Source organism: Equus caballus, chromosome 3, assembly GCF_041296265.1.
Source record: "Equus caballus isolate H_3958 breed thoroughbred chromosome 3, TB-T2T, whole genome shotgun sequence".
Taxonomy (NCBI): domain Eukaryota; kingdom Metazoa; phylum Chordata; class Mammalia; order Perissodactyla; family Equidae; genus Equus; species Equus caballus.
In genome coordinates, this window is record NC_091686.1 from 34,634,371 (window position 1) to 34,653,301 (window position 18,931).

Consider the following 18,931-nt stretch of genomic DNA (forward strand, 5'->3'; position numbering starts at 1 on the left):
AAAAACTCTTTTTTAGTATACTCCTCAGAGCTTTTCTTCTAGATCAGGAAAATTGGGATACTCTTGTTACTTGAGTATTGAAATGAAATCTCTCTGAGAACCCCGGAGTTGGCCTGTGCGTTCCCTCATTGTTTGTACCTGATTCCGGGCTGCCGTTTGTTGATGCTGTGGCTGCTGGTGTGGCCTAAGGTAACTGTGCCTGCGGAAGGCCGTAACTCCGCATTTCTACTGAGCTTCTGGGCGGCTGTGTTTGCTTGTGTCTTGACATCGTCCTTGCGGGAAGGCCTAGGGAGAGGAGGCGTCCTGTCCTGGGACCTCAGTGCAGCTGGTCTGTGCTGGGAAGTCCTGCTGGGAGCAGCCCCGGGGCGTTGAGCCAGCCTCTGCCCACAGCGGGGAGAGCCTCTCTCCACGGCGTCCTGCAGCTCACAGTGGCTCTAACATACCCAAGTCTCCCACTTTCTCTCTGCCAGAGACAGTTGAGGGTGATAGGTGCCCCACCCCCAGGTAGACCCTGTGATGCTGGGCACTCACACTCAGGGTGAAGGGGTGAGAGTGACTGAGGGGGAGTATGGGGGTTAGCGGTGAAGCACCCATTCAGGCTCTTACCCCGCTGGGTGCTGCTGCCCACTGCTGCCCCATGCGCGCTCATAGTGCTGCCTCCTAAGATCCTCATTTTGGCCGCAGAACAGGACCCGGCTTTTTGGTGGAATATTGTTTGGAAGAGAACCGGCTGGGTGGGATCTGAATCTCGGTGCTGCCACTCCACTGGGGCGTCGTCTTGGAGAGGTGACTTCTCTTCTTTCTGCTTGGGTTTCCTCATCACTATAATGGGAACAGCAGGCACTTGCTTCAGGAAGCTGTCATGCCTTCAGCAGGAGCAGAAGTTCGCGCAGTCTCGGCCTGGAGTCTGGTCAGCGCTCAGTCGACGCTCATGGTCTCTGGGAGAGCGCACAGTCGCCTGAACCCACTGATGTGGGTCCTTGGAAGCTGACCTCACAGGCATGGCACTGAGTGAGGCAGAGCGTCTGAGAAAGAAGTTTTTACTCTGCACACTTGAAAAAAGTAATATCTGTCTGTTCTTGAGTGATGTCCTTGTACTGCAGCCCTTAGAAATTCTTGATGTAGAGTCTGGCAGGGAACATCCCTTTCATTTTATCATGTGTGTGTGTCTGTGATTTTTAGAGACATTATTTAGAAAGCTATATATTTAAAGCATTAATTAGTTAGGAAATATTCCCTTTCTTGTTAAAATTATTGCCATGAACGAACCTTTGAAAGAAAGCAGGTCATCTGAGCCTAACATGGTAAAGCAATTTAAATTAGAAATTTAGCTTTTTAAAATGAATTCAAATTATTTGTTAAAGAAATGCCAAATGTAATATAAACATGCTTTAGTAATCTTCAGGAACTATTAACACATGGAATCTTGGATGGTACGAGGCATTACGTTTGTGTGATTGTATTGTTGGCAATCCAGTGCTGCCAAGGGTTCGGACTTGGTGGGCGTGTCCAGAACACGGGGCACTGGGGAGGAGGAAGGCTGAGCGCTGTTCTGGTTACTTGGAGAAAACTCCCAGTCACATTTCTTACAAAATGTTCGTTCAGTAAAGTGAAAGTCTCGGTCAAGGCCACCTTTTCATACATCTCAGTGAGTCTTGTTCCCTTCCCTGAACCAGGGAGTCTGCCAGGCACACATGGAACAATCCTCAGAGCCTGCACATTGGTCACAAAGGCCAGGCTTCAGTTAGGACTAACTTTGGCAACACGTGTTTTCTTGGCCTCGCCCTTATTATATATAGAGAATACTTGTAACGTTATGTGGACATGTTAACCTTGGCAAGACACTTTAACAAACTTTTAAATGAATAATGCAGGATTAACATTTTGCCCAGTTTCATGCATTAATTAGGAATGATGCAGTTAAAAATATGCTTTTGGAGCAACTCTTAAATTCTAATAAATTGTACCTGGTGTTCCTGTGACACAGTGCCCGTCCTTCCACTGGAACTTTTTCTGGCGTAGCCCATAAATTCTAGACTTATGTCACTTAACTATTTGCGTTCACCATCCAGGAGTCTCCCTATGTCCAGCGCTGTGCTGGCCTGGCGGCTCTGCTCCTCGTGACACTGGGTGTCCTTTGAGGGGATGTGAGGGTGTGCTGGCTCTGGCTTCAAGCAAAAAAGATGCTTTTCTTAAAGAGGAGGGGAAGATTCGCTGTCTACGGCAAGTGCCTTTCCTGTGAGCACATGTCCTAGGAAGCAGACAGGCCTGCGGCGTGGGCTCACGGTGGTGTTTTGCTTCCTGACTCGGCCTGGAGGGCAGGAGCCCCAGGGAGCTTGTGGACACAGACAGCGTTACTTCAAAGTCAAACTCTTCCCTGGGAAAACGGAGTAATTGGACCAAGAGGATCTCTGAACCCCTTTCAACTTTTAAGATTTGAATCTGAGCCTCAAAAGTGGGGCCTGCTTCAAACAACCCCACAAAGTACAATGATCAGTATTCAATCTTGGACTCCACTGATCTTAGCTCAGCAGGCGAACTCAAGAAGGTGCTGGGTCAGCCTGGTGCTCCGGGACCCAGCAGTCTGCCAGAAGAGCTTTCTCAGGTGAGGAGTGGGGAATGGGCAGGATCCCCCTCAGAGGAGGGGTGTGGACGACACCCAGAGCCTAGGGTTGTTCACAGTCCTGCTCTACATTCGCCCACTCACCTGTGGGACAGGTAAGCCCACTCTGCACAGCGAAGTGTGTGTGGTGTGGAGGCTGGTCAGATGAAGTGAAGTGCGTGTCTCTGTTCCCTTAGCGCTGTCGGAGCTCAGAGATGAGCCCCCGCAGGTGTGGGTCAGAGCTGGCCCTGGGGAGTCCCTTTCACTGTTCAGTCCCCACTCTCCCTGCACATGTGCTGGGCAGCAGGCCTTCAGGGTGTGGGCGCTTTCTGGTCCCACCTGCTAAATGGGAACCGTGACGGTGCGTTCCAGCCCATCTCGAACTTCCACCTTGTCCCCACATGTCACTGCAACACTCACAGTGGTCTTATATCCACAGAGGGTTTTTGTTCAGTTGAAAGCCTTTGAGGCACCAACGACCTGGGCCTGTGGTGCCTTGTGCACTCACTCATGGCTGGGTGGTGTTCTGTGCACTGTGCAGTAATACACTAAAACACTGGGTGTGAATTACACATTCTCTTTGCAAGGCTGGGACTATGTACTATAGTTAAACAATGTAAAGATATTATCTAAATTTGATCCCAATTAGTAGTGTCCCCAGGAGCTGGCAGAAGCAAACGCTGGGACTTAAGGGGGTAACCCTTAGAAAGGAGAGGGAAGCTGATGGGGAGGCTTCAAAGCACAGGTGCACAGGCCCCCGGGCAAGCGCGTGTGGGACCAGAGCTCACTCCAGCCTCTCCGAAATCACGTGCAGCTCAAACAGTGGGCTGCAAAGTTGTTATAACAGTTTTTCAATTTTAACGATGAATTTTGGATAAAAATGTTGCCGAGTCTTTATGGGGAATATTGGGCCTCCGCATTTAGATAGCGAGAGACGCAGGCTTTGGTTTTGATTAATTTGATGTGACTGAAGACTTGGCCAACTCAAAATAATTTTCCAGATTTATCTAATCAGTTGGAGAAGCAGCTAAATTTTCAGACTCAGTTGAGAAGATTGCAATGCTGTTACAGAATTAAACATGGGAGGATAGACATTGTGCAAGAGGTTAAATTTGAGCAGTGGAGGAGGGAAGTGGCCAAAAAGAAAGGATGTTTATTCTGAAAGTATTCTGTGTCAAACTGGCATCTGTAAAACAAACTGTGACGTGGACGTGTAAGATATCAGAGTTGACGTCCTCGCGGCAGGTCGGGGAGATGGATTGTGAAGCCCCGTGGCGTGCCCTACTCTGCCGCAGGCTTTCCATGGGGTCAACACAGGAGACAGCCTGGCTGTGGCACACAGTGGAGGCAAGAGGGCACACGCTGGCGACAGGAGGCTCTGGCCACATGACTTCTTATCAAAACCAGACATTTCCTGTAACTACTGAAGTGTGCCAGACACAAACGCTTCATTTTTCCCTCCTACTTCTCTAAAGATAATTGTTTTCTTGGGAGTTTAGATATCATAAGGCATAGGAAATGTGTTGTTTTAATTAAAGCATAATGTAATTGTCCTCAGATGAAGAACACTCTCAGGAGAGAACGGGGCTTGGTTTTCAGTCCTTGGCCACCTGAGCATTTCAGTCAGGTTAACAAGGATGTGAACCCTTGTCTTTTGGGTTCATTTGGGTATTTCAGGTGAGACTCAAGTGGGATAAATGCAGTTAAATCTAGATGAGGCCCTTTGCACTCGGTATCCGTGCCACTTTGAGACAGCTATTCCTTGACGATGGCTTTGAGCGTTGCGAGTTGCCAGTGAAACCGAGTAAGTGGTCTGTCTCCATTTAGTCATGTAAGTGGGCATGGAGATTGAACAAGAAGTCACCATGTCTGTAAACATCACAGACATCGATTGCCTTTGGCTTTGCCCTAGAGGAGTCTAGTTCTAAATCTGCCTGAATTAGAACTAATCGTGAATGAGTCGTGATTCAGTGTAAAAGTACAAGCAACCAGAAATCGATAGATGTGTATAAGTAACTATTGGGGTGTTTGTGTATTTGGGGTTTGTTTTTTGTTTTTTGTTTTTTTGCTGGGGAAGACTCACCCTGAGCTAACATCCATTGCCTATCTTCCCCTTTTTCTTTCTATGAGCCGGCACCACACCATGGCCAGTGACAGACAAATGCTGTGGTTCTGCACCTGGGAACTGACCCCAGGCCTCCAAAGAGGAACATGCCGAACTTTAATCACTAGGTTGTCGGGGCTAGGTTGTCGGGGCTGGCCCTATTTGTTGTATTTTAAACTACTTGATAGTAAGTCACAGACACCATAAGATTTTATCATGGAACTTGTGACCACAAGGACACTTCCCTACATAGCCACTTTAATTGTCACTCTTGTTTCAGTTACCTCTTGCTGTATAACAAACCAACCCAAAACAGGGCTGAAGATGATGACCATTTATTGTCTTTCGTAACTCTAGGTTTATTGGGCTTGGTGGATGGTTGTCCTGCTCTGAGTGGCATCACTGGGGTCATCTGGAGGCTCAGTGGGCTCGCTCCCAGGGCTGGAGCTGTGCTGGCCCACGACTGGGACCTCAGCTGGGCAGTTCACCTGAGCCCCCCTTCTCCTCTGTGCAGACTCCCTGCGTGGCTGGGGGCCTTACAGCATGGTGGCAGGGTTCCAAGAGGGGATGCCACCAGCATTTGAGAAGCTGAGGCTGCAGACTTTGCAAACCCCCGTGGGGACCCTGCTGTCCTTGCAGTGTGGAATGTCCATGCCATAATCTTGAGTGGGGAAGGATGAGGTGTGAGGTTGCCTGCAAGGAGGGATACGGCATCTCCCAGCATCCATTCTGTGCCCAACGTGGCTCGACTTTGAGCTCCTTAAAGGCAGAGCCTGTGCCACAGAGAGGGAGAGGGCCCTGCCCGAGCACACAGTAGGCATGCAGGAAGCGTGGGTTGCAGGGGGTCTGGTGGTTCTAAAGCAAGGCTCTGCTGCCGCTGAGAGTTCCGGCGTTTCCACATGGACATTTATCACATGAATGGTGCACTGCAACCCTGTTGAGGCCGATGGGTTGGAGCTGAGTCCGTCAGCGCCAGCGTCATGAGCTCAGGTGGACAGCAGCCTGCTTGTGTGGCATAAAATCCCCATGGGGAAGCTTTACGTGGTTTGTTAACTGTGTGCTTTGTTGGGGCAGCTTGACCGATGATAAAAGTTGGATGCATTTTTGTAATTATATATTGTTAAATAATCAGCAAACTGTTAAGACAGTCTTAAACTTTTCTGCATTTAAAAAATTTAGATTTTTAGGGGCTGGCCCCGTGGCCGAGTGGTTAAGTTCGCGCGCTCCGCTGCAGGCGGCTCAGTGTTTCGTTGGTTCGAATCCTGGGCGCGGACATGACACTGCTCATCAAACCACGCTGAGGCAGCGTCCCACATACCACAACTAGAAGGACCCACAACGGAGAATATACAACTATGTACCGGGGGGACTTTGGGGAGAAAAAGGAAAAAATAAAATCTTTAAAAAAAAAAAAAAATTTAGATTTTTAAAATCTAGATTTATACAATTTTTGAGAGATCTTTTGCGCTCTGTCCGTTCATCTCGTTTCTTTGGGGAATTTAAGAAAACAAAGGAAAGACCTAAACATTGATTCATGTGACTAAGAAATAATGCTCCAAAAGCACTCTGTTTCTGGATAATTGGCAGCTGCTCCTGGCTGACCTCAGATTCCTCTTGGAGCGCTGTGTCTGCGGCTCCTCTCTGCTGACTGGGCTCTTCAAACACCCAAGGACGGGCACCCGTTCCTGAGAGGGTGCTGGTGCGTGGTTGTTTTAGTTAGCACTACACTGTTGCTGAAGATTGGAGTGCAACCAGGAGGAGTAAGCCAGGGTCACGTTAACCTCAAATGTAGGGTATCGAGGTTCCCCATCGTATACAGATACCGTTAGAAAGCTGAACTATGCCCTGCCTTCCAAAGCACTGTGGGGAGCCAGCCTTCTGCCTGCAGTGACTCAGGCGTCCCCTCTGGAGCCAGACATCTGCTTTCGCCTATGTCATGACCTCTCTCGTAGTATTTCTGTTGAGGAAGTGAAATAAATTCAAGGGCTAGGTGAGTGTTATTCCCCTTTTACACATGGGGACAGTGGACAGCAGCTTTTCCAGGATTGCGCAGGGAAGTAAAGTCAGGGAGGGATCTAGAACCCAACTCTCCTGCCTCCTGAAGCCCCAGACTGGCTCAGTTCTCTAGAAGGCCGTTGTCACTGCTGCTCTGTTACTGTCTGCACAGCGTGGAAATCGATCCAGTCGATTCAGACTTGGTAAGAGTTGAACACTCACTTTGTACCAAACTCCGTTGCTAGGCAATATCGTATCTATTGAAACATTCAAATCTGGGTTGCTTATTTCTCTGTGTTTGGGAGATTTTTAGCCACATGGGAAATCTTTAAAGACGTGAGCTTTAGTCATGCTGCTTAGCTCATGAATCATGAAACGGTTTAGTGCTGTTTCAACTAGATGAACATTTGACACTCATGGTTTTTTTTTCTTTTACAGTTGTAGCTAATGTTATCTAAGATGTGTATGCAAAAAGTTTATATATGTCTCTGGGCTACACAGTGTCAGATCACTTGAAAACCAGGGCGATTTTGCATTCTGGTAAGCTCATCTCTGTAATAATGAATATGCCACACATACACACAATACATACGTATTAAACAGTTAACAGCACAGTGATAAATCCAGGTTGTTGTGTGTTGTTAGATGACTTTACCAACATCCAGCTAACAACAGCTTTGCATTCTTAAACTTTTAAACCTCTCTCGACTTCTTTGGCATTTGTGTCCCTCCTTATGCTTTGCTTAAAAGTAAATTTCAGTAGCTTTCAGAATTTTTTCCATAAAATGAGGCCTTCTAAACCAAGCTTGGAAAAAGATTAGAAGAGAGATGGGAAGTATCCAACATTTTTTGTGTAGGACTATTTTGGAGTGGATGAGAAGAAGGTGTGTGTGTATGTGTGTGTGTATAGGGTGTGTGTAGGGTGTATGTGGGGTGGGTAGGGGGGTGTGTGTTTACAAGCTGTGTGTATAGGGTGTGTATGGGTGGGGGGTAGGTGTATATGTATAAGGCGGGTGGGGATGGGCAGATGTAGGATGTGTGTGAAGGGTGTGTCTGGGTGGGTGTGTAGGGTATGTGGGGGTGGGTGTATAGGATGGGTGGGTGGTGGTGTGTGTAGGATATATCTGGGTGGGTGTTGTTGGAGGGTGTCTATGGTGCATGTGTAGGGAGTGTGTGTATATGTGTATAGGGTGAGTGGGGGGTTTGGGGGTGGAGGATGAATATGAAGGGTGTATCTGGGTGGGTGTGTAGGGTATTATGGGGGTGTGAGCGTGGGTGTGTGTATGTGGGTGTGGGTTGCTTCTATCTGTTGCAATAAAACAGTCTCTTCTATTTCTGGGAGGCTTCAGTCCGCTTTTAATGGTTTGTCACACCAGGAGAACACTCTCAACCTCACAGATGGCATACACTGTGTCGCTTCACTTCTAATAAAAATGTTCCCTTCAAGAAAACATGTGCCTGCATTGCATGCCAAAACACAAACAGAAATCTTGGAGAACCGAGGTAGCTCAGGGAATTAATCCCTTATGGAAAAGCCTTCCCTACCAGAAATGGTGGAAAGTAGAATTTAAGCCATGGCGGTCAGAGTGGAGTGAGTTTTGTGTTGACTAGTTCCAAAACACATCCTAGAAAAATCGCAAAAACCACTGTGCATCTCCTGCCTCCTGGTCCAGGCAGCCCGGCCCGAACAGGACAAGGGGCTGCCGTATCTCCTGCTGCTGGCGCCACTCCTTCAGGAGTTCCTCTGGTCCCCAGCAGAGGCTTGTCATATGGAGCAAAATGGACTGATGCAAGTGGATACTGAACACGCAAGAACTGGCCGTGCTGTGGCCTCTTGGTCTCTTGTGAGCAGCAAGGGGGTAATTCCAGGCTTGGGCAATGGTAGCCGGTTAGTAACACTAGCGTGTGACCTTAGGCCTGTGGTTGCACCCCTGTCCTTGTAATGGGCAAGGCTGTTTCAGGTCAGGCAAGGCGAGGAAAAAGCTGGACGACAGTCTGGATTGGGAAGGATATTATAATGTTTTTTAGAGAGAAGTTGGATGAAATGATTGCTTAATGTACATTTTCAGTATTTGAGGTAGTTGAAATGATGTTTTTGAAGGGGCGCATACTGGTTGAGAATGAAGTCGCCTTATAATAAAACCCCAAAGATACTTCTGATTATTTGGACACAGTGTGTGCTGGTCACTGTGCCCACGGCCCGCCCTGAGCCACATCGAAGTCTCGTGACTCCAGTCAGTCAAGGGAGGGGTGGCAGGCCTTGAAATTCAAGAACCATTTTTGATCCATTTCATCATTTTCAAATATGTGTTCAAAAGGTTAAATTAAATAGTTTTAATCCTATTAGATCCAAATTTTATTCATTTCTGTTCCTCACAGTACCAAGTGTAGTATCAAATTATCAATATTTAATGATTGCTTTTCGGTGAATGAATAACAGTAGTAATTATTCCAAGTTAGCACTTAGTTAATTGTAAAATACACAGTTAATTGAAAACATTTTGAAACACTCATCCATTTTTAAGCCTTTCAAAAATGTAGCATATAGTCATTGATAATTTTAATCATGAGTATTAACCTGGAAGTGTATAGAAGAGTACTTATTTAAAACTTACAGTTCAGTAAGCTGGAAAATTGTGACTTCTGAGTAATTCCAAATTTCTTTTGAGTGGGATCCAAGCTGTAGAAGTTTCTCTGCGTGAGGAAGGTGTGGTGATTGCTTTGGGCTTTTCTGTCGTGATCTGTTAAGTGTGTCTGTGTTTCTCGCTAGCAGGCCTGCCGCGTCGTGGGTAGGACGAGCAGCCGGAGTCCCCGGCGGGTGCTGGGCCAGTGTACCTGTCGATGTGGGGGACTTGGCCCAGAGCAGCTAAGGAACATGTAAAGGATTCCTTAGACCCAAGAATTCTGTTCCAGAAGCTGTCAGAGCAGCTGCTGATTGTTGAAAGGAAACCAAGCCACCACTGCTGCACCAGGAGCTGAATCTCTGCGTTTCTGACCTGAGGAGAGGAACGAGGGGTGGGAGGGGAGACTGGGGGATCAGGAATGCCCCCTGAACACTTGTCACGAGCTCCAGATGTTTCACTTCTTTATAGTCAAAGAGGTTGCGGATGGAAGACACCCGTGAGGACCTTTCCTTCCTCTTCTGACCAAGCCCGGCTTTTCCCTCGTGCAGACTCTGGGAGCTCTGACAGGTGCATGTGGTGTGAAACCGAAGCTGGTTCTCCTTCCCCGTAACTGGTCTTGTTTTGACACTGGTGGTTACGCTCCAGGGGAGTCAGGGCCTGGAGGGCTGCTGTAGTTTGCACTGAGTGTGTCCCTGCGCTGCTGGTCTCCAGGGTCTGGAGATTCAGGAGCACATTGTCATTGTCATTGTGGGGTGTTGAGCAGGGAAGGAGGGGGGCCATCAAAGAAACTGCCCGCTGGACAGTCCAGTGGCAAGAGACATGAGCAGCGGGGCCTACGGTGTGAGCGCCGAGTGCTGACGGTGTCGGAACTGATGGGTAAGAAGACACGAGTGAGCCGAGTAGTCTCGCTGAGCCCTTGAACCAGGAAGGACAGAATTACTGCAGAAGGAAAAAACGTTTCAGGCACAGTATAATTTCCCCCTTTTTACTCGGTTTGAAAGTGAACAGCTGAGTGACTGTTAAATTCATTGTGTGTTTATGAGGAAAACTTCATCTAGCAATCCCAGGTCCGGTCTGATCAGGACCTGGTTAAAATGTGAAAGCTCTGCTTTAACCGTGTGTTCAAATGACTAAAAGAGAACCCAGTTTTGTTTAACTCGCTCGCTGACCTTTGGGAAACTGAAGGATGAGAAGCTGGTCCCTCTCCTCCTCCCCGGGAGCCTGTGATTCGTGGGAGTGGCCACGCCGACAGGCTTCCACAGGTCAGGCGAACAGCACCGTACCAGGCTGTGTCTACATGCCCCTACAGTAATGAAGCTCCGTTCCGAACCCCATAAGGATGTGTGTTTAGAAACTTGCACTATCCATAGCAGAACCAGTGCAAATGCTAATATTATGACTTTTTACACAATACCGGAGCATAGGTCCATTTCTGACCAAGTAACATATCAAAGAGTCAGGGGAGTCTCCGCCTTATTCTGAGCAGCTGGAAAGGTTCCGCATTTCCTCCCACACAGCTAGTAAGGTGAGAATTTGCAAATATTTGGTAAAATCCAGCACCGTCTTTCTTTACATTTCCTCTAACAATTTGCAGTCCAAAAATGAAATATTTGTGACATGCCACTGGGTTTGGATTGGAGAGGAAGCGTACCACCTGAGACGATTGTGTGTGTGTGTGTGTGTGTGTGTGTGTGTGTGTAAGAGAAGGAGGGACAGGGAGAAATGAAGAGCTGTTCTGTGCTTTATGTGCATTCAGGGTAGAGATATAATCTAGAAATTATTTTCATGTGTGGACAAATACAGTCACTTATTTTTAAATTCAGGCTATTGTTTCACATTGACTCCCAAAGTAAAACAAACAAAGCTTGTAATGTGACCCTAGACTGGTTTTTATTCTGCCTCTTCACCTGTCCGTGGGAGCTGTTGTGTTTGCTGTCAGCAGCTCTTCCCACCTCATGTCCCTGTGTCATCGATGTATGCATAGCACTCGATGCTCTGCAGTTGATATTGGGGATGTCCCGTAAAAGTAACCGCTGTGCCTGCCATTGACAGTTGGCCCAAGCCCTGAGGATGGCGTTACAGGTGGCAAAAGATGAAAGTCAATGTACAGAGATGATTTTTTGAAATGAAACCTTTGGAATACCAATGGTGTGACACGGCCACCAATCCAGTGACAGGTGCCGCTGTCCGTTAACGGGTGCATCACCCCCTACCAGGAGTGGGGCGGGTGGTGACAAAGCAGTGAGCCGTGAACCCTCTTAGGCCACATGCCCAGGCACGGGCCATCAGCCAGCGGCCTCTGGGGGATCCTCAGCATCCAGTCGTCTTGGCTAGGTTCTGAGAGGACAAGAAAACAACCAGGTAACCCGGGCCCAGATAACGGCAGGTTTGCAGAAGGAGGAGGGAAAAGTGTGGATCCTTAAAAGTAGGTATTCACGGGGCCGGCCCGGTGGTGCAGTGGTTGACTTCACATGCTCCACTTTGGCGGCCTGGGGTTCGCGGGTTCCCATCCTGGGTGCCGACCTCCACACTGCTCATCAGGCCCAGCTGAGGCGGCATCCCACATGCAAAAAAGAGGAAGACTGGCACAGATGTTAGCTCAGGGACAATCTTCCTCTCACACACACACACACACACACAAAAGTGGGTCTTCACCATGTCACCTGTTGTGAATCCTTTTGAGAGGATTATCTTCCGTTTGGGGTGACACTCTCGTAGCACCTGAGTTGAGTTCCCAAAAGACCCTCCAGAGCTGAGAACATACCAGGGTAAGTGCTTCCTGATCAGCAGGTGCTCCACCAAGAGACAAGTCGGCCAAAGAGAACCTGGGGTGAGGAGAAGCTGGAGCTGTGTTTTCCTCGCGACAGAGGCTCAAGTGGAGGGATTTAGCGTAAATAATTTTCCTTGTTATTTTAAAGGGAAATTATTTTTCAAGTCAAATGAGGTTTTTGAGGTTTCTTAGTTATGTGATTTGCTGTGTCATCATTCTTTCACTTTTTTCCTAACACATCTCAGTCCCACCCTGGTGACTGGCTCTGGCCTTGTAGTAGGACAGGAGTCGGCACAGCTGCATTCAAAGCGTCTTCTGTTTGGCTTTATTTTCACTGGCCCGTGATCCTGGGCACAGAAGTTAGCCTCTGAGGCTCCGTTTCCTCCCTGGCAACGTGGAGCTAATGATAACAAACAAGATGACATCTGTGCCGAGGGCTGGTGCTGCAGCGGAGGCCCCAGGACGTCCAGCCAGTCCTGCGGTCCCGCCCACCGTCCAGGGCTTGGGGTCCTTATCTGCTCACATTTAGACTGGATGATGATCCCCAGGGGCTCTTCTGACAACTAAAATAGTGTATGTGTGATCCTGACACAGCCATGGGTAGCAGCCAGGACACCCTCCAGAAAGGACACACTCCGTGTGTGGTGGAGCAGGACATCCCTGGTTATCAGCCGCTCTTTCATATGAAACCTTGCTCTCTTGGCTTGGTCCTTGCTCACCAGCTTCCCGTGGGTTTGCCCAGTGGCGGTACGGGGGAAAGGAGACCTGAGCTCCGGGTCGTCACCCTGCTGACCCACCCTGGTCTCCTCCCGGCTGTGCCTGCCCCCCTCCCCAACTCCCTGCCCCGGGGCCACAGCTTGAACCTGTATCTTGGACTTCCTATCTGCAGAACGCTTGTTTCTGAGAGAGCACCCCCTTCATGAGGAAATTCCCCCTACCCTCCCGCTCTAGATGGGAGCATCCCGAGTTACTTGTGGTGGTTTCTGGTTTTCAGAGCACGAGTGACAGCGTGAACACAGGCCCACGCTGTGCAGTACAGAAGCGTGGAAGGAAGCGTGTTGTAAAGCATAGTGTGAAATTGCTCCTCCCCTGCTGCTCACGCTCCTCCCCAGAGGTAGTCCACCGTTGGCTCAATGTGAAGCGTTGCTTTTGGGGTGTTTTTTCACTTAGAGAAAGTTTAAAGAGATTCTTTACACCTGAAGTTAAACGTTTGCCCCCTTTCTGATCCCCTTTCTGACCTCAGAGTTAGGGACCTCAAATGCGCCATGCATCGAAGACAGGCAGCGGTCACATTCAATCCAAGCTTCTCCTCGTCAGCACAAGTGTGTTTGAGAACGGCACACTGTCCTCAACAGCATAACACTAGTGCTCCCACTGAGGGGCGTGAGGAGAGGCCAGGACGCCGGTCTGGGTTCTGCAACGTCGTTCACAGCCAGGAGTCTTCCAGAGACTGGGGCACGTTAGACAGGCCACTGCCCTCGCCTGTCTTTCATTTTCTTCTTTCTGAACTCTAGCCATTAGCAGCGTAGTGTGAAGGGGCCGAGGCGAATGCTTGGTGAATTCTCCAGATTTAAAGTTCTCCCAAAGAAACACTTCGTGGTGTCGGGAGTCCAGGGCCTCGCCAGAGGGACTCTCCTAAGTTGAACTTGAAATGTATATAAACTAGGTCTTTGAGAACCATTGAGGCTAACACTGTGTGTCCAAGAACGTCCCTTCCATTTAAAAGTCCTTGAAAATTAACCCCAGTGGGTTAAAACCCAAGTGGATCAAACCCAAGGCAGATACATCAGAGATTGTTCACAGCAGTCTGTCCTTCCACCCACCTGCCAGCTTGCCCAGAGTGCCTTGGCTGCTCTCTCCCCAAGCGGGTCTTTTGCTAATTAGAGAGTTCTTGAAACTTTATCTCCTAAGGATGTTTTCCCCACCTCACTAGGAGGAAGATGATGATGTCTGTCTACTGTCACCTTCTGTCTGAGTTTGTGCAGCTATAACAGAATGCGACACACTGGGTGGCTCCAACAACAGACGTTTGTTCCTCCCAGTTCTGGAGCTGAAGGTCTGAGATCAGGGTGCCGGCACAGTTGGCTTCTGGTGAGGACTCTGTTCCTGTTGTGTCCTCACGTGGCCTTCCTTGGTGTGAGCGCGCAAAGATCCTGTGTCTCCCCCTCCTCTTAGAAGAGCACTGATCCCATCCCGCGGGCCCCACCCTCACGACCTCATCTAGCGCTGATCACCTCCCAGAGGCCCCACTTCCTAATACCATCACATTGGGCATTAGAGATTCAGTATAGGAATTGCGGGGAACACATGCTTTCAGTCCACAGCCCCCTGTCTCTTCCTGGAGAGGGTTTGGGATGTTGGGATTAAGCTCTGCTGTGGATGCAGAAAGGGGATTTGGGCCTGAAAGTATTTGTGGCCTCTTGGTGCCCAGAGATCTTTTTGACCACACAGTAGTCTCACTGTGTCTTACCTCAACACGGAATTTTCTGAGACGTGGCCTCAGATAGTCAGGCTCCTGGGGAGGCACAGCCCGAGGTGGAGTTGGATCCCAGTTGCTGTTCACACGGTGGATCTGGTGGGGACTGAGCGCTCACGAGAGCTGCCCCTGCCCTGCGCTGATTTGGGCGGTAGACCCGCCATCAGCATATGGGAGGGGTGCCCCTTCTTCTGCAGGTTAATTTGAAGTTGGTCCAGAGGTAGCCTGTGCTTCGTAATAGAAGCTGGAATTTGGCTTTTTAGGGGCCAGCACTCGTTTCTTCTTAATTTTGACAGTTTTCTTGTGATGGTCTTTAAGCAACGTGAGCAGCTTAAGATTCGTGCTTGTGTCCAGCTGCTCTTGGCTGCAACCGGCCCTGCCGTGTCCTTAACTGCATGCCTTGCCTGGGGCATCCCTTGTGCACTGGCTGTGCTGGGGCCTGTGGCACCGGCCCAACGCAGACTGCCCCCACACCTGACTGTCAGGGTATCCGGGAGCACGAGGCCCTGCAGTTTGGGGGAGACTGTTGGTTGCCCCTTTGAAAGGGCAGGGGAGCAAGCTACGCGTTGAGCTCACCTGGAGGGACCTGCGTGTGAGGAGCTGTGAAAGATTAGGAGACAGGAGGAGCCCTCAGCATGTTCTCAGGAAGCAGAAGGCCTGAGGCTTTGTCAACTAAAGAGAGTTGACCAGGTGGCCTTGGGCATGGGGTTACTGCGTTCCAGCTGAGGGTCTGAAAGTGGGGAGACTGTTCCTGGGCTATCACTCCAAAGCCAGTGACCTCTGCTGGTGGCTTCCAACAACAGAAATGTGTTCTGTCACAGTTCTGGAGGCCAGAAGTCCAAAATCGTGATCAGTAGGCTATACTCCCTCCAGAAGCTCTAGGGGACGGATCCTTCCTTATCTCCTCCAGCTCCTGGTGGCTCCAGACGGCCCTGGGCTTGTGGCCGCATCAGTCCGGTCTCTGCCTCTGGTCACATAGTGTTCTCCTTCCTGTTCCTGTATCCAAATGTCTCTCTTCTTAGAAGGACACTTGTCATTGGATTACGGCCTATCCTACTCCAGTGTGACCTCATTTTAACTTAATTGCATCCTCCAAGACCCTATTTCCAAAGACGGTCACATTCATAGGCACTGGAGGTTAGGATATGGATATAATTTTCGGGAGGACACAGTTGGACTCACAGTACCCCTACCCCCCTCATCAGGGGGATATTGGCTGACCACCCCACCTCAGACCCCCCTGCCTCAGGTGTGATAAACCCAAATTCTGTACCACGAAATAAGTCGTTTGTGAGGCAAAGTGAGTCTGGTGAAGTTCTGGGTGCTGTGGGCCTTCCTTGTGGGAGACACCTGTGTCCTCTGCCTCTCACGTCCCTCTGGCCTCTTCCCATCACTCCGGGGTGCACACGGGCTCCGTCCTTTCTCCGCTGCACATGGAAGGAGGTGCGCTAGGAGGCAGTTTTTCGTGTCCCTCCTTGAATGCACTGAGGTCATGATGCGTTCTGAGGTTAGGCTGTGGGGATGGAGTGGCCTCTAGGACCACCTCCTCAAAAGGGAAGAAGTGCTGTCCTCGCCAGAGAGGGCCCCTGTGGTGAAGATGGAAATAAGTTGTCACCATGCAGATTTTATCTACTTCGTGTGTAATAGTCTTACTTGGCATAGAAATCGAGTTCTGAACTTTTCTTTTGGAGACAGCAAGCACTGTGGCCTGTCAGAGTAGAGGAATGAGGCCGTGCTGATCGAGGCCACGCCCAGCACGAGGACCGTGCAGACGTCCTGTGAGTGGCATCTCACGGTCAGTCATCTGTCTGCATCAACAGCGAGGCCGTGTGTTTTCACGACGTGATGAGCTGTTCCCTTTGTGACGGGGCTTCAGGTGCTGCTTCTGTGCTTCCCCTGCTGTCAGGAGGCGCCTCTCTCCATCGTCCCCCATGAGGCCTGGCGCCTCTTATCACTCTTGTCACTCACGCCAGCTGGGTGAATAGGTGAGGATTTGCAGACTGGTTCCCCCTCTTTGTAAAAATCACTTTTTTCCATCCCAATTAGGAGGGGATACTGGTTTACATTCTCATCTCCCAGTAAAGCACAGACACATATAAGGTGGTCTGAATGCTTCCTGCTGTCTGGGACTCAGTAGGAAAGTTGCATTGCCTCTCTTTAGAAGTTCTTTCTTTTGCCCCATCACAGTGATGCAACAGTAATTTTTGTTGTTCCGTGCAGTGAGTTTTCCAAATTAAAAAAAGAAACGATGAGAGCCCTGAGAGCCCTCTCCTGGGACAGTGAGAGGAGCAGCCCTGACCGCTGCTTGTGCTCCTCTGTTTTCATGGTCAGTCTGGACAGCAGCTGGCAGCGTTCCTTCTGTGGCCGGGCATTTCTGCTTGTTGCAGTGGTGAAGTGTGATGGCTGGTGGGCCGGGCTCCCTGGTGCCCCCTCTCCCTTCCCCAAGTGTGTCTGAATGTCCCTGTAGTGATCTGATATATCACTTACACTCGTAATTAAAATAAACCTTGTATTTTCTTCCTGCTCTGTCTCACCCACCCCGCCCGCCCCTTCTAGAAGCCAGAGGCCTGGAGTCCACAGGAAAAAGAGGAGGGCCTTGGATTTGACTTTGGCTGAGTTATTAAACCTACCCCCGCCCCAATCAACTGGAAGGTTTTAAGACACATGGTTAAGATTTGCTCCCAGGAATGCTGCCCTATCTGGAATGGTGAGGAACGAATACCAAGTATCTCCAGACTTCCGGTTTTGCTTTATTATATTTTTTAGGTTTTGTTTTCTTTCTCCCCAGATTGTGTTTGAGGTTCGTGCTCTGATGCTGGAAGGAGCCACAGAGCATACAGCAGAAACTGCTTTTCATTGCTGCTCACCACCCGGCATCTTTCTGTGAACAGGATCTGGGCGTTAGTCCCCGGGGCATCTTCCCTGCATCTGAAAGCTGCAAACCTGGCTCAGGACTGTTAGCCCGTTAGCTTGCTAGCGCCACCATGCTGGCCGTAGGATGCTTGTGTGAAACCTTGCATCAGTTGGCTCGCATCCGAAGGCCTGTGAGAGGCCCCTCCACTGGGTCTTGCTCTGCGGGCTGAGGGATGATGCCAGAGGAGCGGCGTGTGCATTCGCCTGTGGTTTTCTTGCCGTCTGTGCTCTTTTCTGACTGTCCACTCATGGGCGACTTGGTTTATGAAAGCACTCAAGGTGGACTCCAAGGGGACACATTAGTGTTCCTGTCCGTGGGTTTAAAGGCTTAAGAATGATAATATTTTTGGCATTTGCTGTATAATGTATGAAAAAAGGTTTCGGGCTGGTAGGTCTCCTGGCCAGTGGTGGTTTGGGGGCGTCCATGGGACAGGCATCTTTCTCTCAACGCCTCGTTTTCTATCATGAGGAAGCTGCCCTTTGAATTAGCATCTAGATTTGAGAAAGTCAGCCTGGTTGATTGTGCTCCCTTAACAAGTAGGATTCAAAAGTAAATGACAAAAACCAGGAAATGACCTTGGGTTTTCCAAGAGGCCTTTGGATTGGTGGTCCATCCTTGTTCCTGGCCACACACTTAATTAAACTGTGTTGAAAATGGATCTTTTAAGTGCATGAGGGGTTTTTTGGTTTGTTTTTTAGGGATTTTTTTTTCCATCTAGATGGATACTTGGTTGGATTCAGAATTTTATATCTAAATATTACTGAAAAGTCCTTGGGCTTCTTGCATTTATTTTAGGTTTTGCACCAGTTTTGCATTATCTCAGTTGGGTACTAAATAGCTTCAGAATTGGCAGTATATAGAGGAAAACCAGATGTGTGTGCTCCAAAAAAAGTGCATTTAGATCCAGGATTCCCTTAGTAGGCTGCTTCGGATTCATACCCAATGCCTTTTTTCTTTTCTTTGAAAATAATTCACTCTACTTAAAAATGTCTGAGGGGAAACCCTCTGAAAGAAGCCTGGAAAGGCGTGCGTGCCTGCACCCCGTCCCTGAGTGTCTTCCACATGCATCGACGTGCTGCTCTTGGGGAGTCCCACTCCGAGGTCAGCCGCAGGCGAGCTGGAGCTGGAAGCCTGGAGGTGCTGCTTCTGGCTACTGGCCTGGGAGCTCACTGCATTCCAGTTAGCTCTTTCTAGATTCCAAAGTCTGTTTGGAAAAAGCTGCAAACAAAAGGAGCGGGAAGAACAAAGGAGGGTGAAAGCTCCATTCTAGGGAGACGAGTGGGTAGTTGTCCAGGTGAGCTGTGCCCTCGCTGTCCTGCAGGGGATCGGGCCCTGGGCAGACCAGCTGGGCCCCCGTCCTCCTAACAGAGTGAGACTCGACCGGCACATTTGCATTGGCTTTCTCTTTGGGAGCCACAGTGATCATGTGAAAATGGCACATGACCT

The 18,931-nt window shown here is 49.3% G+C and overlaps 1 protein-coding gene and 1 long non-coding RNA gene across 15 annotated transcripts in view; both read left to right on the forward strand.

The window, feature by feature from the left end:
* The window catches only part of BANP (BTG3 associated nuclear protein), a 117,839-nt gene that overhangs the window by 88,554 nt on the left and 10,354 nt on the right, over nt 1-18,931 (forward strand). The gene's annotated exons all lie outside the window — the stretch shown is intronic.
* LOC138923410 (uncharacterized) lies at nt 12,779-18,148 on the forward strand. The gene is made up of 4 exons (XR_011436972.1): nt 12,779-14,186; nt 16,267-16,556; nt 17,128-17,278; nt 17,360-18,148. It is a non-coding gene; the product is annotated as an uncharacterized lncRNA (long non-coding RNA).